General features: G+C 45.5%; 1 protein-coding gene and 1 long non-coding RNA gene across 6 annotated transcripts in view; one reads left to right on the forward strand and one right to left on the reverse strand.

The window, feature by feature from the left end:
• BCOR (BCL6 corepressor) overlaps nt 1-11,695 on the reverse strand; it is a 69,102-nt gene extending 57,407 nt beyond the window's left edge. For all 5 annotated transcript variants that reach the window (XM_043505820.1, XM_038387116.2, XM_038387111.2 and 2 more), the window contains exon 1: nt 11,181-11,695. The gene's annotated coding sequence lies outside the window, so the exon portion shown is untranslated. The remainder of the gene's footprint in view (nt 1-11,180) is intronic.
• Nucleotides 11,696-12,444: 749 nt separating this feature from the next.
• On the forward strand, nt 12,445-13,950 carry LOC122458229. Its single transcript, XR_006278148.1, has 2 exons — nt 12,445-13,302; nt 13,832-13,950. It is a non-coding gene; the product is annotated as an uncharacterized LOC122458229 (long non-coding RNA).
• Nucleotides 13,951-19,020: the final 5,070 nt, after the last annotated feature.

The following is a 19,020-nucleotide window of genomic DNA, read 5'->3' on the forward strand; positions in this document are numbered from 1 at the left end:
CAGGATAACAACTTTGTTTTAGGTTTCAGAGTAGCAGCCCTGTTAGTCTGTATTCGCAAAAAAGAAAAGGAGGACTTGTGGCACCTTAGAGACTAAAATTTATTTGAGCATAAGATTTCGTGAGCTACAGCTCACTTCATTGGATGCATTTTACAGCAGCACCTGCATTAAAAACAAACAATGCAATTCAGCAATATTCAGCATATTGTTTTGAGAAATGCTATCCAAGTTGGAGTCATCTCACATAATCAGCTCAGTCTAAGGGAAATTCAGAATATCATCCTCCCATGTGTACAATCGCCTGCACCACAGGGCCTGCTTTTCTTCTCAGGGAATGCAACGGGAACTTTGCTATTGCCTTCAATAGGATCTGGCCCGGTATATGCAAATTTCAGCACTTCCAGGAAAGGGAGCACGGCTTAGTAGCCAACATATTTTTTTGCCAAATTCCGAGCTGGTTTAGACTCCAAAGCAGCCCGCTGTTGTCAGTGCGTTTGCCCTTGCTGACGGCCAGGGCAGAATTTGACCTTTAGACTCTCTCTCTCTCTCTCTCTCAAGTTTAACAAAAGGAATTGAATTCATATTTATAGTCTCTTGTTTTAGAGAGACCTTCCACTCCAGGAAGAGCTTTTCCCCTACAGGTGTATTACTCAACTGCGATATCCAGGGGTCTGTCTGAAATTTAGCCCAGGTCCGTGCACACAAGTTGTGATGAGAAAAATCACACCTCTTGCGAACTATTACATTAAAAAGCACCTCCCTCCCCCCCCCCCCAGTTCATTAGTTCTTAATCCGCGCGGCCGCTATCTGTGCGAGCGCTCTGCAGTGCTACTGCTGCCTACATAGTGAGAGCTTTGTTGTAGGTGCCGAAGAGGCGCGGGCTACTCCCGCTCCAACAGCTGTCACATTATTTGCACTAGCTGTAAACAGCCTTCACACACACCCCCCCCCACCGCATAGTTAAATCCAGACTAACAATCCACAGTTCGAGATCAAACCAACAACAGCAGCATTGTGTCTGCCTTCAGTGCTGTAGCATCAACTACTGCAGCTGGTTTAGTCCAAACAAGGAACCCCCTCTACCCCACTCCTACTGTGGAGAGGACTCCGTTTATTTCATCCGATTTTTCCAACAGAATCTTGCTGCTGTCCGATACAGCGGAGTTTCTTTTATTCATTTCCCCACCAGACGATATTTCGGTTTTTCTCCAAACTCCAGACAGACCAAGCACGCGCGCGCACACACACACACACACACACACTCTTCTCCTTGATAATAAAAGTTTTGTCACAACTTCAATTGTTTCTGATTTCCCGTCAAAAGAAACCCCAAAGTACAGCTGCAGCTTTGACTTCTCGTGTAAAGTACGCCATGCCTCTCACTATGTCTCGGTCATTGTAGCGTTTGGAAGCTTAAGGCCCCTTGTTCTGCTGCAGAAATGTCACGACTGAATGGATACCAGTAACTGCCCCCATAGGGGTGAGGACAAGTTTCCTTTATTTTGTATTAAACTGACTTTCCATAACCGTCAGTATCGGTGCAAATTGCGCCCCAGCTTGTCTTTAAGTATAAACCTCACTTTATGACTTAAGACATTTTTGTTATAAAGTTTCCCCCATCATTAAGGCCTATAGTAAGGAACAATCCTCTTTAGCTGCATTACAAAACCGAATCTACAATATGGACCAATCCAGATGGCTTTGCTCAGGTTGATATCCCCAGTGACTTTTTGGAGTGAGTAAAGTAACTACGATTAGATTTTAAGATATTGAGTCAAATCCGTTTGCCTTTAGTTTGACATAGCAAATTAAGAGGGCTGTGCGTCATACTTACATGACTACCCTTGGGTTTCCTGCACCCTTCCACCTCCCTCTTGCTTTTGAGCTCTGCACATTTATTGATTATCCCACAATGGACATCCCTTATTGTCCCAAACACTTGAACAGAAGAAGTACTTTATTTTCTATCTCCATATATCCAGTTAAAATAAACGGTCACCTCTATTGATTCCACTCAAGTCTTAAGAATGTTTCTAAACGGAATCTTAAATCATGCACGTGCAGTTTCTCTTTTCCTACTTTAAAAATCTACTATTCTGATGCAAATCAGACTTTCCTTGTGAAATACTCTGTACAATAATTAAACAGCAGGTTAGCTATAAGTTGCCTGCTCTTTCATGGATTACACTTGTGCTAGTATCTCTCCCATTCTGTGTAAATGTTCTGTTGCGAAGGGAAAGATGGAGATTTCGCCAGAACTGACTGAAAGTATATCTTCTCCCTTTAATTTATTCTTGGCTAAATTATGTATGATTAATTGGAATGTATATCTTTACAGAAATGTTTAACAGTAAGCGTATTTGCCTAAGAGTTTTTAAATAGATTAAATTTGATAAAGAGACTACGAGAACCGGCCCAGAGATGCACAATATATAGCTTTGTGACCGGCTGCAAGAAAAGACTGACGATTTTTTGTTTCGTTTTAAAGAGCATTTTCATCTCGGCCCAAGTATTGCTAAAGGTTAACGTTTCTCAAGGCAGGCACAGTGGCTACTACTGACGTGGTAGGTCTGCATTGAACTTCCCAACCAGCTTCCCTGTAAATTATTCCAGTAGGTATTTGCAGGTTGGTGGCATCGACTATTCATTGCCTGTACGGAGCTAAAAATCTGCTTGCCTGGTAAAACCCATTGCTAACAAAACAATGTCAGCAAAGGCTGCAACACATTCTTGTGAGAGACCAGCGATTCGTGCCTACTGAAGCTCTTTCAGCACAAAGGCTTTTAGAGGAAGAAGAGAGAGAGGGAGGGAGGGAGAGCTCTCGTGTTTCAGGGCTGCTGTCCCCTGGGAACCAAGAACCAAGTGTAGCTTCAATCAAATGCTCACTTCTCCTCCGGGAGCTCAGTCGGAAACCTGATCTCACTAGCTTATGCCTGCCTCCATGCATATAGGCTTGCTTTTCTTTCATACCAGCAATTTGTATAAAGAGGAGAGCCAATACAGTTTATTGAAAATGCGATCTCATAGTAACGGGTTCTTTCTATAGCTAAAATAAAACAACCTTGAAATGTCTGCTCAGGAGGGCCCTCCTCTCTCTCCCCACCTCACTAACTTATGAGGAAAGTGATAGTTTAAAACTTACATCTCACATATTTACTTCCCGACTGGATCTTCTGACTTCAGCTACCAACAGCTACTTTTTAATGGGCCCTTTTAAGGTCAAGTCACATAGCCATGATAGTGTTTACCATTAAACACATTGCAGCTCTTTTTAAAAAAAAAGGCAGATGTATTTTGGGTCAGCTTTAGCTGAAGTCTACCTCAAACATGCCTATGCCAACCTTCCACTCAGGCCCTCTGGCCAAGCTGTGGGAGCTCAGAACTTGCCCATCCTCCCGCAAAGATGTAGGCCTTGGGGAGGACTTGCTAAAACGGCTGAAGCAAATGTTGGCCACACATATGGTAGATCATAATTCACTGGACCAGAAGAAGTGGAGAAATGAGGAGAAGACCACTTCCTGCTTCATAGTACTGTTCTGAGCTACTGAATTGCTTTGGCTGGAATTAGGACATGGTATTTCCCCTGATTTTATATCCAGGCAGACCTTGGAAAGGGAAGGTATATGAGGCTGTTTTGAGTACCAAATGGATAGCTCTATGGTTAATTGTGTTAATGAAGCCCCTACATAAACCTGTAAAGTATTCTGATTGATATATTTGGGGATGTATGTAAAAGGTATTGCTTCCTGAGGGGCCAATTAAATTTGACCCTAACAATGTATAATAGCTGGGAGTGACATGTTAAAAGTAGTTCACACAATGAGGGCTAATTCATCCCTGTATCCAAATGTATGAGGTAAGGAGATTCAGAGTGCAGTTTGTGTGCAAGCACACACACTTCTGTTCACAACTATTTTAGTAGGCACACTATAGTACCCAGATTATAGGTGATTTTAAATACCCTCCTAAATGTTCAATAGTATGACTCTAAAAACATGTTACTGCCTGTCTTAGCAATAATATGTGCATTAAAAGGTCCCTACTTCTATGAATTTAGATTCTATTGCACCAGTGGGTGGATTAAGGAACCCTAGTGGTACCTATCCAAAAGTCCTAAACTATCATGTGGAAGATTTTGGGTCACAGCAGCAGCAGATCTTCCAGTGAAAATGGATTTCTCTCTGTCCCTTCTAATACCATTCAAAAGTTTTCTGAGAATTCAAAGCAATACTGAGAATCTGCCTCTCAATCCTTAATTCACTTCCGTGTGTCTATATGCTGCAGCATAAAAAAAACACCAACCAAAACAGATTAGCTAATATCCGACCTTAGCAGAGGAAGTACAACTAACCAAATATAAAACTGGATGAATTTTATTCTTTCTTCCTTCCCTTTGGTGCACAAAAGAAACCCGCACACAGGTAGTGTTTTTGTTTGGGTATTAGTTCTAATACAAAGCATGAACCTAGATGTAATTTTAATATTTTCTTAGTTATTTAGGTAAAATGTCTATATGGTTTAGTTCCTATACTATAGAACTACTGACTGGTTGGACTTATACAAAAATATGAAAACATTCCTGATGATGTGTGAATGCAAACATCAATTACTTTGGAGTACTCATTTGTTCAATTGTCCCATTGTCTGGACTTTTAAAACTAAGAACACAAGCTTAAGTATTTTGTGGTATAAAGCTATTTAAAGGCAAGGGTCACTAGGTGATACATTCCAGAGTATTTTAAATGAACACTTAGGGTAAGAGTTTAATCTATTTTAAAAGTTGTGACAGAACTCTTACAAGTAACTGCTTAATGGAAGTATTGACATACCATACTAAAATACATTGAGACTTCTGTAAAGTGAATGACAGCATATAGCTTTGTTATGTTGTTGCAGTTTTCAGTGGCATGAGAGTTCTACATGTTTGCTAAGCATAGTTTAAGGGAAAAATTAATTTGTGGCTTCCTGGATAGAGCACTGGACTCAGACTCAGCAGACCTAGGTTCTAATCTTGTCTCTTCCATTAATCTGCTGGGTGAGCTTGGGCAAACCACTTCACCTCTCTCCTACCTCAGTTCCCCCAACTGTAAAATGGGGATAAGGATGCTGACCTTTTTGTAAAGCACTTTGAGATCTACTTATAAAACACACTATATAAGAGCTAGATATTATTAAAAGTGATCTTGCTGATACTAAATTAAGGTGATAAAACATGCATGAAATACTTATTGGTGTGAGTGCTGAGGTAGAGTGGAACTTTTAACCTACTCTCTTTCTTAAGGGTCACACTCAACTCTATACAAAGAATTTCCAGTGTAGTTGGTGGAGTCTATTTTCTACTTTAATTGTCCTATCCAAATAAAGCTTGTGTGTGTTTACTGTCACCCTAACAAAACAAATCACAAAAGGGTTTGGGGGAGGAGCTTTTAAAAAAAAAAAAAGCAAGGATTTTATTATACAATTTTTTAAAAAAAAAAAGGTAACAATCCTTACATGAAATAGAATTGGCATATATACTTTCATTCAGAACTGGGTATTTACATTCCACTTTCTAAGAATATGTATTTTTTTTAAAGGGACTAGCAATGTAAACATCTTTCCCCTCCAAGTTTCAGATTCTTGAACTCTACCTTACACTTTAACAGGTCTTTTAGTTTGTACCTAGACAATAAATTTAGTTTAATTTAGCTTCCGGTCTTTAATTTTAACAGGTCTCCTCTCTGCATGCAAATCAATATGGCAATTACCATCTAAAAGCTCGCCCAGCCCCAGGTCAATGTAAATTGATCATTGTCCGCCTTCCACAAAATAACACCAGGAGTCTGTGGTGCATAATGAGATTATACTGGAAACTGTCTTTCAGATCACAAATTATATTTTATGCTGTCAGGGTCTTCTCCAAGCGGACTTCCTTGCATGCCTAATCACAGGGCACCAAATCTATTAACATATAAAGGTAAATTTCATACAGAAAAATAGCACCAAAATAACCTCTACACCATCTCAGTATGTGTTTGCTATTTCTAAATATATATGTGGGCAGGTAGTAATGAAAGAATATTAACCTGTCCTACTGGTAAAAGAGATATTTTGAAAAATCTTAATAGTACTAGTTGAAGGTTCTTTTGTTGTCCGGCAAAAAGAAAAAAAATAGAAGCACCTCCTGCAAATTAACAGAACTTCTCTCAGGGAAATATTTTCTGTGAGCTGGTGGCCTTCTTGCTTTCTGTCCCTAACTAGTCAACTCATCCATTAAAAGGTGCTACACATGACAGAGAAACATTCATTAACTTCTGCGTGAAAGATCGTTCGAGCTAAAGGTTCACGTCCTGACAGCCGAACAGGTCTGAGGGAAAGGTCGATTCAGAGTAATACTCCCATATCAGCCTCTTCGGTGAAAGGCCACAAGGGATTACATGTAGGCAGTGCTGCTCACGGGCAAGGGAACTCCCCCTGCCTTCAGATGAGGCCTCCTCTGCCTCTCATTATACACACACGGTAAGAGCTTTTCGACGTAGTTAAAATGGGTTAGTCTGGCTCGCTGGAAGGAATCGACTTGATCTCTGGAGTGGTTAGATTACTGCAAAAAGCAAGAAGCATAACCTTCATTCTAGCTATCAAACATTCATTCTAGCTACCATTCATTTTTAAACATCAGTTTAAGGAGGAAGTATTAAGCCTGCCGTTCCTATCCTGTGCACTGCTGTTTAAAGGCCCACACTAAAATGTGCTATAGATGTAGGCGTGAGAGACGGTATCACATGTCAACCGTGTAATGAAGTGTATTGCACTATCCAAGTCCTACAAACAGATAGCTGAGTGGCCTTTTGTGTACATCAGCAAGATTAAAAGGCCTGAGTAAAACAGGAATTAACTCCCTTGTCAATGGAATTACAATATTTTTACACACCCCCCCCCACTACCAGGAGCAAGATGAGGCCTTAGACCGAATTAGTCCTTTAACCACTCAATTTTCAAAGTCCTATGGTTCTTTGGAAGAAAAAAGTCACAGATTTTCATTCCTATAATTTAGACGTTAGTGTGGGTATTGTTTATTTTTTTTAAATGGCAGACTTACATTTTTTATGTCCACAAATTAAGGACCAATGGGATTTAAACCTTGTGTATTGTTTTTCAATCCTAGGACTAACCAAAATTCTCCATCGGTGATTCTACCGAATCCTCTAAACACTGTCTTAGAATGGCTATGAACCATCCTGATTTTTTTTTAAAAAAGCCCCTGTTTATGAAGAAAGTGAACTGTTTGGGGCAGGGTTGTTATGAAATTAGCCAAATCGCAAGGCGTCTATAGATGAGGATCACATCCTAGTACTGAAGGATAGGGAGGGACTCAGTGTGCATAGCACTCTAGCCTGTGTCCACCAGACTAGTATAGACCCCAGAAATATATTAATAACCACTCAGTACACTGCAGTTTGAGCCCTCAGTTCTCATATGTTAAGTACTTCTTTAACATTAGAATAACCTCAGAAGAGATCTGTGTGGTTTATTACGAGGTTATTTCAGTTCAGCCTCCAGGTTCTTGACTTGGTTTTCATGGGCTCTTTTTGTGGTGGTGGGCGGAGGGGGGGGAGGGGAGAAGAGGGAAATTCTGTAGGGTTTATTGGTACTCGTCTCTATTAGATATGCAACCAATCTACCGTTTCCGGTGTTGCTTCTATCTAATTAGAGATGTATTTAGATGTGAAGTGTAAATAAACGCAGAGCTGCCTGCTGCCCTGGCTCTGCGCTGACTCCTCGGGAATATTTCCAATAAGGCTGGAGCGCCCTGAGCCAGGGCTCAAACAAAGAGGAATGAGGATGGTCTGCGCTGCAGGCAAATCCAACACAAACCAGCTTTTATCTACGGCTCTGGAGCCTTAACTCCTTTTAATCTGCACCGCATAGGCTTACACAACACGGTCGCCTGTATTTCACTGACAACGTCTTATTACAAAAGGAAAACCCATACGCCACTCAAAGTAACCCAAACAGGAACGCAAGCCTTAGTCCCTGTTTGCCTTTTCGGGCCACGAGGTATGACCCTCCCTGTGAAGTCCGCTGTGCTTCAAAACAACCTGAGGTAGGTTTGCCTGCCTTTCAGTGTATACATTAAACAAACCGAGGGCAGCCCGGTGCTATAAAACAAAGTCGACTCCCTCCCCACCCCCAGGTCATTAGGGCTCCGGGGTGGGAGGGAGAAGTTGATCCGATCTGAAAAGCTCTTGCGGAAACTCGCTTTCCTTTCGGTATTCGCCCGGAGTGGTTGTGAATCTCCGCTGTGGGTTTTCCATCGTGACCCGGGGGAGGGGGGCGGAGAGAAGAGATAGGGAAACACGAACTGCGTGCTCCGCTCGCTCGCTCGCTCTCTCTCGCGGGGCCCCTTGCAAGCCAGGCTCAGCCTTTGTGCGCCCCTCTGTGTTTGTCTGGCCCCGCACCAATCTGACACAGGGTTAACGCGCTCCTCGGAGTTTCTAAACAGAGGAAACTTCTGGGAACGAAATAATCTGGCACTCGCCTCGTAAACTCTTTTCCTGTTGTGGGAAACAGCTCTTAAAATGCAATTAGATGCATGGGGTAAGCCCACGATCCACAGCGCTGCTCCCTTTCCCTCCGGCCTCCTTCCAATCGTTTCTCGGGTTCTTTTAACCACACCAGCCATCTAGATTTTCCTCATCTTTAAGGGTTAACAAAAAATATCGTGGTGACCTTTTCCTCTCGGTCTCCCCCACTCTCCCTTTCAGGCTCCGGTTCTTGAGCTCGCAGGGAGCCTGAACGGCTGTCTAGACCGATCTATCACAGACGGACAAACAATACCAGGAGAAGCCCTTTCCCGGTCCCTCAGCCTCCGCCACTCACCTTAGAAATGGCGAAGGAAATAAAGAAACAGTGTCCGCAACATAATCCTTCACTGTACATGTGTAGCCTTCAAAACAGCCCACCTTCATGCCTGACAAATAGGATTTTGTCTGCTCTTTTAGCGTTTGCTACGGCACACACTTTTTCTATTCCACGACCATAACACTTAGCTCAAAGTGCCAGGGCCTTCCCCGCCCTTCGAGAAAGACAGGGTCAGTGTGGAAGGCAGAACAAGAACAACCCCCTCCCCCAGCGAACAAACCTATTAACCTGAAAACTTAAATGTTTCTTAATCACGCCCTTTCACACCCATCTATAGTCAACCGAAGTGTTGCTCTGTCTCTAGCTCTCCCTAAGAGTTGCGTATTCAAGGGGGATGGTACTAGAGGTGGAGGTCCAATCCTGCAAAAAACTGGGGAATAGCTAATGAGCTGTGCAACTCATTGATCCAGAGCATACTCTCAGTCACATATTTGTGACAGCAATTCAAAGAGCTGAACTGCAACCCCTGCCTGAAGGCCCCCCCCCGCGCCCATACATCCGCCTTCCTAATCCCCCTAAAAGCAGTTAAGGTACCCGTAGCCTTGTCTTCCTCTCAGAAAAACCGACGGCTTCCACTTAAAAACTGAAAGGAAAATTAATCCGTGTGCACCAATGCAATTGCACTGAATCCTAGACAAATATATAAGCACCAACGTCTCAGTGAAGAAGCTACATTAATGGACTCGCGTGACAGAAGCAGCCAGACACGATTCTCCAAGGTTAACAGAATGTAAATGTTCTGCGATATGGGGAGGGGAAATGCAATTCTGTTGGCAAAGCTGAATTAAACACCCAGTAACATTTGATTTCGGTGGCTGGTGTCTGTTTCCAACGCCACGGCAAGAAATACTCAAGACTGCACTTAACACCACCTTATGGGGAGGATTCCTCCTTTTTATCTTTGTTCCCAGATTGTACTAGTAGGGTCGGCTACGCAGCCCTTTGCCAATCCCCACTTTATAGGGAGCGATGACCTCTTCACCACGGAAAAGTTAATAAAGCCTTGAAACAACCAGGCTTTGCTACCACATTGTAGGCGGGCTAGGCTCTTTTCGTTTTTAATACAAAACACGAATGCAAAGCTGCAGGCTCCGAGGAGCAGATGAAAGCAATGAGCGGACTTTCTGCAAAAGATTCATTAGAAGAAATTAATGCTGCAACAAGCTCTGAGGCAAGACCATTAAACACAATCCCACAGTTCGTCAGTGTTACACCAGTCATTGGTTCCCCCCCCCCCCCTCCTCCCGCCCGCCTGCAACCTCGGATCCTACACACATCGCGGAAAGAAGAAAGCAAGGAAGAGAGAGAAAAAAAAGAGGAACGCGAAACCTTCGCAAATATCGTCCCTGGACTCGCTTCACGAACATCAAATACATGCCCCATATGCTGCGCAGACCAGCCTCGGAGTTGGCAAGGGCTTGCAGAAAACAGACCTGTCTGTCCTTCCCCGATTAGCCTTTGATAGCAAGTTCCTATCCTCCCTGTAGTTTTCTTTCCACTAAAAACTAGATTTAAAACGAATAAACTTCTACATCAGACTGGACCCCACACCAGCAATGATCTTTGAATGGGTAACCACGGTGACTGGCTCCCTTCCTCCCCCCGCCGCCCCCAGCTTCAAAGAACAAAACCCTTTTGCATTCGCAAATCAACGAGAAAACCCCACGCAGCAGCTCCTTTAAAAACAGCGTTAAAAGTCCACCCTTTACCTGGCTCTGGAACAAACAGCGCCCGAAAGCCCCTGCCTATTCCCCGTGAATGTTGCTCTTCTCGCTTGGTCTTCTCCACCAGATGCACTGGCGTAGAGGGGAAGCCGAGTACGTGCCCTCCCTCCCCCCTGATTTAAAAAAGTGTCCCCCCAACCCCTTCCCTTGGGAGCAAGCCGTGGCGGCTGCCAGAGGTGGGGCTTTCACAGCCCTTTCCAGCTCGGAAAGCGAGACACGACGGGAACCCCCCACCTCCTCTTTCCTGCTGCGGCGCAGGCAGAGCGCGACCGGCCGCTTCCCCTTTGCTTACCCCACCCTGCCTCCCCGGGGGCATCTTTAGCGGCCAGCTGTCGACAAACTTCCACTCCGCGGCACCCACGCCCGCGAGGCTCGCCCCAGGAGGCCCCCCCGCCCCCAGCGACGGCTGCCTGCCACCCATTTCAGCGCTTTGGGCCCCGCCACAAAGGGAGCCCTCGCCCCACGTCCCGCAGGGGAGCGCCAGGGCCGGGCCGCTCCCCAGAGCCCCGCCGCCCGGGGGGGGAAGGGACGCTCCGGACTCCGCGCAGCACTGACCTTGCGCTCCGGCTGGGAGAGCAGCAGCGCCGAGTGCGGCCGCCCGGGTCCCGGGGCTGTAGTCCCCTCCTCTCCCCGGAAGGGAGGCTCAGGCTGGCTTGATGCAAAAAGTTTGCTGCTCCCCTCCCCCTCTCTCGGGGCGTGTGTCCGCGCTGCGGCGCTGGGCTGGGGCGCTCCCTGCCGCGCGGGGGGCAGCAGCAGAGGCTGGCGGGGCAGGTGGCCGCGGCGAGGGCGGCGCCGCCTGGGCTCCGCAGCGCACCAGGGCTCACTCGGGCTGCGGGCGCTGGGCTGGCAGCGCCATGTTGCTGGCTGCTCCGGGCTGAGTGTCCCCTGCCGGCGCCGGCTGCCCGCCTACATCGCGCTCCCGCCGCGGGGCCGGCGTCTCCAGTGGCCTGGCCGCGGCTTTGTGCGTGTGGCTGGGGATTTAATCCCCCTCCGCCGGGAAAGCCGCTCTTCCTCCCCTTGCCGCTGGGAGCCCGGGCCCCGTGTGCTGCACGCCGCGCTCCCCTCACATCCCCCCGCTCCTCCTCCTCCTCCTCCTCCAGCCGCCGCCTCCGCCTCCCCCCCAGCGGGCGGGCGCTGCGCTCAGGGAGCCGCCGCCAGCAGCAGCAGCAGCAGCAGCAGCAGCGCCGCCGCGCTCTCCCGGAGCAAGTTACCCCCCGCCCGCGTTTCCCTTCCGAGGCTTTTCTCGTCCCTTAATTGATTCTCTCCCTGCCCCCGGCCCGCCGCTCCTCGGGGCTGGCTCCCCCTTCCCGTCCCTGCGGGCTGGCGCACGGCCCCCGGCCCCCGCCCCAAAGCTGAGGGCGTCCCGGGGAGACTCCGCGCTCTCCTCAGCCCGCCGCGGCTGAGAGGAAAGTGCCTCCCCCGCCCGCGCCCGCGCCCGCGCCGCGCCGCGGCTCCCCTCGCTCGCTACCCAGAAGGCCAGTGGAGCACCGCAATTACCATAAAGCTCCGCTCACTCCGCTCCGCCAAGCCGTCAGAGCCCGGCGGCGGCCGCAGCTCGCTCAGTCAGACAGCCCGCCGGACGCCGCTCAGCCCCAGCACGCTGCCGCCGGGGAGCTCCGGCCCGGCCCGGCCCGGCTCGGCGCGGCTCGGCTCGGCGCGCTTCCCGGGCTCAGCCCCGCTCCCGCGCGCGGCGTGGGCTCTCGGGCCCTCTCTCGGCGGCTGCCCCCGCCGCACACCTTTGCGTCTCCTCTCCCCCCCCCCCCCCGTCACTGCTCCACGCCGTGTCGGAGCAGCCCCCGGCTCGCCGGTCCGCCACCCAGCCACTCGCAGCAGCCCCCTTCCCGAGTGGCTGTGTTGGGGGGGGGCTCTTCCTCCGAATCGCCCCCCTTGCTCAGGTGAGGGGACCCCCCCCCGCCGGCGAAGCGCTCTCTTTCTTCAGCCCCACCCGCAGCACCCCTTCCCCAACTGGAAGTGCCCCTTTGTTCCCTCCCTCCCGCTCGCTCTCCTTGGCACTCCCGAAGTACACGCTTTCCTTATCAACCCCCCGCTGCCCTATCAGACTCTCCAGTCTCAGTCACCCCCCCCCCGCTTTTCCGTCCCAAGTGCTTTCCCCACCTCCCCCCACGCCACAACATAGCCTCCTTTTAAATTCTCATTCACAATCGTCCTTCCACAATCCAGTGGAAGATTGCCTTTATCCCCCCCCCCCGCACACACTTTCCACTTCGCTGCCCCCCTTCCCGCACCGCGTCCCTCACCCGGCAGCCCTTGCCCCAAAAATGTCTTTCTCCACATCGCAACGCTCAGCTTCTCCTTCTCAGCACACGCACCCTCCACTGGACTGCTCTACTTCTCCCCACATTTCCCCTCTGATCCCTGTTTTTAAAAAGCACCGTTTCTCAACGGCTTTCCTTTCGGCGTGGAAATGCCACCCTAATTATAAATCTGTTGCCTGACCCAAGTCGGAGACTCCTTAACGCATTTTCATAGCGTGTGAATTGTTTGGAAATAGTGGGGTGGGGTGGCGCTTGGAGAACGCAGTTCTCCTTCCTGGATTTTCTACTGCTGATTTAAGATTTCTGCATAGGTTTTGGAGCCCTTTAATCGTTGGGTTGGTGGTTATCTACTGCATCTATTTACTTTGGCAGGGCAGCTTTTGGCTCAGGCAGCTCAGCTGGTACATTTCATGTTCTTAACGCCCGACTTGACAGATACTCATACATTTGGTTGCTCTGCGTTAGCGGTATAGGTATACAAAGGGCTCGGTCATTTTTCATAGTGTTAGTAGCTGAAATTAACAGCAGAAGAGAGACTACAGCATAACCCTACCCCCATTTAGGGATGCTGAGGGGGAAATCCTGCTCGCTTTACTCACACAAGTAATCTTTGGATCCCGATACTGGCCCCATAGAAGTGACTTGGAGTTTTGCCATTGCATCTAATAGGAGCAGAATCGGGCCTTTATTACTACTATTCTTTATTAATTCTGTCCAGATAGAGCACGGTTAACGTAGGCAATTTAACCCATTGTATTTTTCATCTCTACGTGGAGGATTCAATGTGAGAAATTTAATAACGTGTTTACTTTAGTACTTTTACGCACCCTTAACCTTGACTAAAAAAGGTGTCTATTCAATAGGGGGAACAAAAGGTATTGGGTTCATAAAGGTTTATTTTGTAATGACAGGAGTGACTTGTCTTTAAAGGTGGAAAAACAGAAGTTCCCTAAAGAAGACTGGACTAAAAAACAACTGAAGTTGTGAATCTTAGTTATCAACAGCGTTTTACCAGTCAGATAAAAAAAATTAAAAGTTCTGACAATAGAGTTGGTATTCTGTGAGATTTTATTCATACTCTTTTAGCTTTTGGTATGTGTCTATTTAAAAATATCGACCCTTTCAAAGCAGAAGTGAAATATCAACTGTTTGAAACCCGAAACTCTAGACACACAACTGAATTGCCTTCAAGCCTCTAAAAACAGCTGATGCAAATGAAATGGGATTTTTAAGTAGTAGGTAGATATCTAGGCTTAAGAAAAGAGTTGCAAGTGCCTTACGCATCTACTGAGCATCTGAAATGTTTTCCACTGTGATGATACCTAGAGTTCACATTCAAACACTGAAAAAAGTTTCTATATTTTATTCCAGGTTTATTAGGTTTACATCTGAAAACTATCACACAGGTTTTTTAATCTCGGATAACAAGCAGAAGGACACCTGGCCTATTACCTTGTAAAGCTATTTTTTTATAAAGACGTTTTAGGGCTAGACATTAAAAGTTATTAGACTGAACACACATGAGTTACAGACACAGAGCTGGAGGAAAGGCCTCTGGTATTTTTGTTCCCCTGGGGAAAAACCTAATTAAATTGCTTTTTTTTACTTGAAAAGTAGAACTATAGGTTCCCTCTCCTTGTGGGTAAAGTCTGCAATTGGATTGAGTTAATTCTCTGTAAAAAATATTTTCTTCTTTACATTTCCTGATTCACAGTGTATATGAAATCTACATGTTGTAATGAAACAGTTACCCCGTCCTTAGTTTAAAAAGGGCCCTGTTTCACACGTATTTTTAGAACTATTCCGTTCAAATTATCTTGAGAAAAGACCAAACTGATCACTCTTCTATTTTTTTAAAACTACTTTCTTTAACTTTGTTCGTTGTTCGGAGGAACAGAAACGTATTTGTTCTTCTGTCTGCTTTATTGTTGTTTTTTCACGTCCCAAAGCTTTGCAATTGGAGAGTGGCAGATGTGATCCACACTTCCCTGCGAAGCCATTGGAGCTGCAGTTCAATCCCTCAACCGGGTTGGCTCGGTTCTTCTGAACACACAGGGCTGCATTTCCTTCAAGCCGATGAAGGCAACGCCTCGGTATATTCGGAGCCTAGTGTTGCCTACAGACTATCAGGCCGCCTTCCCCCTCCCACGAGCCCTTAAGGGAGCTGACCTGGAGGTCAGGCCGCTGTACACTGCACTCAGTGAAGGGAGGATTTCAATGAAAGCTTAGAGAGAGCGCCGCCGTACACAGACGCTGGGGTCGTTGCGCTGATGTTTTTATAAAGTATGGTGAGAATGCGTTCACAAACACAACTGTTCCAATAACGTTAAGCACTTAACAACCTCGTAAAGACAAATCCATTGTTAAAGGTAGAATGGGACTTCTAACATGAGGCCTGAAAAAGGGGGGTATTTCACTCCCTCTTTCATTTACCTGCCATTCCATGAATCACAATAGTACAAATAATACCTTAGTCTGAAATCTGTGTGTACCTCGGTTATCATTCTTATTTCTAGACTAGAAGGTGACAATCCCATACCAGCCCTCAAAGAAAATCTTATGGCTAGTGCACTAGATAGGGACTTTAATCTCTGTGTGCCTCAGTTCTCCATCTGCAAAATGGTAATAATAATACTTCCCCACCTTACAGAGATACTGTGGGATACATTAAATAATGCATTTGTGGTGTTCAGAAACTATGATTAGTGCCATGAAAAAGCCTACAAATAACAGATCACTATCCTGAGCTTTGAATTGTCCTGCCAGTGTGTGTCTTAAACCAGACCTTTATCCTTGCAAATTGTAAGTCTGTTTTTAATGGACGTGGAGAAATCTGAATAACAAAGCAAGACAAGCTTCAGTCAGCCTTATGCAGGGTCTATACAGTAGTTCTTTCAGGCCTGACACAATGCCAGCATATTGTTACAATATCCTACAGACACCCATTGAAATCAAAGTGAGTTTTCATATTACAGCTCCTATAGTTGTATTTTGTAGCACAGGGCAATTCTGTTCATATTAGATCCATTTTTAGTTCCTTATGGCTACTGTCTGAGATTGTTTCCAAAAGGAAATGACCAAAATATTGCTTCACATCTTTCCCCCACCCAATAAAACAGTATAGATGATTTTGACATCTCCCAACTATGTTTTAAACCATCTTAACTAACAACAAAAGATTCAGTTTTATAATTTGTGTTCCAGGTTTAGGTCTGATTACTTGGTACCTCACAGTTAAAAACCCTGAATAATAACTATTATAATGGAAAAGTCTATGGCTCCTACAGATCAGCATCATTCAATAACCAAATAGGAAAAATATGTTTAGGTTTTATCGAAGTTGTAACACTCATCCTCATCAGAGAGAAAATTTAAAGTTGAGGCTGTTTTTCAATCCTTAATTTATAATATTAAGGAAACAAACCCAGCAAAAGCCTTAAGGATAGTGTGTCAGCCTTGTTTGTCTGTTTCCTGGCTGTTTTTGGTACATGGCAGAAACCACACAAAATTGTAACAAACTAATTTAATACTTCCCACCTTCCTGAAATACTCTGTAGTCACCAGACTAGTACCTCCATCATCTTATTTGATGATGTACCCAGACTAGTACCTCCATCTATCCCTCCATTCTCTCTATGTAGGCAGTTTTATGTATCATATACCTGATCAGCTCTTTGAATAGGTCAATTACATAAAGATACGTGCTTCCTGGACAAAGAAGGCTGTCCCTTCGAGTTCTTCTTTTAGGAAGCATATTGGGAAAACCATGATTCATATCTCCAAAACAAAACCATATATAGCGAGTGAACAGTAGCCACTTCTTGAAGTTCAATATTTCAGCCATTTTGACTGTTTGTTGGTTCAAAACACTAGAAATAGTTAGGGAAGGCACTGGTGAGCAAAGAGTAGCTTTTTCTGCTGGCACACTGGAGAGCAGAGTTGTGTTATCAGACTCTGCCTGTCACTTCTGGGGTGCCGGGGAAGCAGCAGCATGCCCATCCCGAGGGGGAGGGTTCGCCTCCCAGTGCTCTGACAACCAATCAAGGAGCGATGTTGACAGGTTCTGAAAGGACTACTGTCTGAAATCCTGTCCAGTTTTCCTGGCAGGAAGATGCAGCTGCGAAGCAGGGGGCTGAAGGGAGGCGGGGGAGGAGAATTCTTAAAGGGAATAAAAAATAGAATACGCTATTTCGGTTTTACAGCCCTTTTTATACTCGAGGTCGCAACGCAATGATCAAAATATTGGCAGCATACACGGACTGGGCATGCAGACACTGAAAGTACTACGGAGAGCATCTGAGCTCGGAGCATAGCAATTCAATCTCTGTGCGCCCTAATCGCTTGCTAAAATTCGTGTTTAAATTAAAGCCCTTTGCGTCTGAGTCTGCAGCTAATTTTTGCAGTTGATTTATAAACCCTCCACGTTGGGGTTTTATACTGAAAAGACTGATCAGACCCTTCAGAATGTACCAGGCATCTCTGTAATGCGCAATACACAGCGCCTGGAACCCCAGCCATTAGCGGCCTGCATGTGACACAGACAAACGACCAAATATCCACCAAGCTCCAGAGTTTAAATATCATACAATGGAAGGTGGAAACGCCATTATTTTAAAGCGTGTTTTTGCAGACACTAGCTTGTATGTTAATAATTTGATACAATCGGTGAATCACCTCCAGCTACCTTGTTTTAAAGGGAAAGCCATGAGCTAATCCTGTTTCTGAACAGCCAGTACAATTCTGCTATTGGTTTGATAAACAAGGAGTTTATTCTATCTATTTTAGAGGTGACTGTAAGTTCATACTTTGGAATTAAATGTGAAAACGACAGAATGCACCAATGACTCGTCCTTGTGGGCTGACTGGTATTAAGTGACTGGATTTTCAGTTCAGCTGCAAGCCCAGCGGCAGCGGTTTTCCTAACTTGGATGCACACGTTTGAGATGGATATGTGCAGCCTTAAAGCACGGTGGAGGGAAAGCATAGGAGGGTTTCTGTGTTTGTACAGGTTTCAGAGTAGCAGCCGTATTAGTCTGTATTCGCAAAAAAGAAAAGGAGGACTTGTGGCACCTTAGAGACAAATTTATTTGAGCATAATGCATCCGATGAAGTGAGCTGTAGCTCACGAAAGCTTATGCTCAAATAAATTTGTTAGTCTCTAAGGTGCCACAAGTCCTCCTTTTCTTTTTTGTGTTTGTACAGAGAATATCTCCAAATTTTTAAGCAGAATTATTTTCATGGAAGACACCGAGAGATTCCTTAGTCCTGTACTTAACACTTCTCAGTGTTTTTAGCAATTAAGGCAAGAGGGGGGTGGGTACAAAGATAAGCCACTTTTTTTTCCCTGCAAGTGTGAAAGATAAGATAACAGTAAGCTGGGGCAAAACGTCCGTTTACAACCTCTCCCCAGCGATTTGGATCTGTCACCTCTTATCTCTGAAATGTTCATTTCGAAAACAGCTTCAAAAAGCCAAAGGAAAATAAAAGTATTTTCAGTTTAAAAAAGGCATTCACAACCAAGTTCCCTTCCACCGGTTTCTATAACTAAAACAAAGCAGTAGCTCAGTCAGTAAAGGTTTCAGAGTAGCAGCCGTGTTAGTCTGTATTCGCAAAAAGAAAAGCAGTACTTGTGGCACCTTAGAGACTAACAAATTTATTAGAGCATAAGCTTTCGTGAGCTACAGCTCACTTCATCGGATGCATTTGGTGGAAAAAACAGAGGAGAGATTTATATACACACACAGAGAACATGAAACAATGGGTTTATCATACACACTGTAAGGAGAGTGATCACTTAAAGGTTTTCTTCTAAATGTGTCTGTTGGAAGCCAGAATTATTCACGTAATTGATTAAATTAAATAAAACTAGGAATAATTAAGATTTACTGTGCATCAGAGCTTTTGTTCTCACTCACTACACTGAGCTACTAGCCAGGCTTTTATTTTAGTAGTTAAGGGATTTGTCTTTGTTTTACTAACCACTCACTGAGTTGAAACTAAACAGGTAGTTGTATTTGGGAGGGTCACATAACAGTGTCAACATATGGTGATTGTTAATACAAAATAAGAGCCTCTACTGACTTTTTACAGGCCTTTTTAGAGTTAAAAACGGGGGAAAT

This window comes from Dermochelys coriacea, chromosome 1, assembly GCF_009764565.3.
Source record: "Dermochelys coriacea isolate rDerCor1 chromosome 1, rDerCor1.pri.v4, whole genome shotgun sequence".
NCBI lineage: Eukaryota > Metazoa > Chordata > Testudines > Dermochelyidae > Dermochelys > Dermochelys coriacea.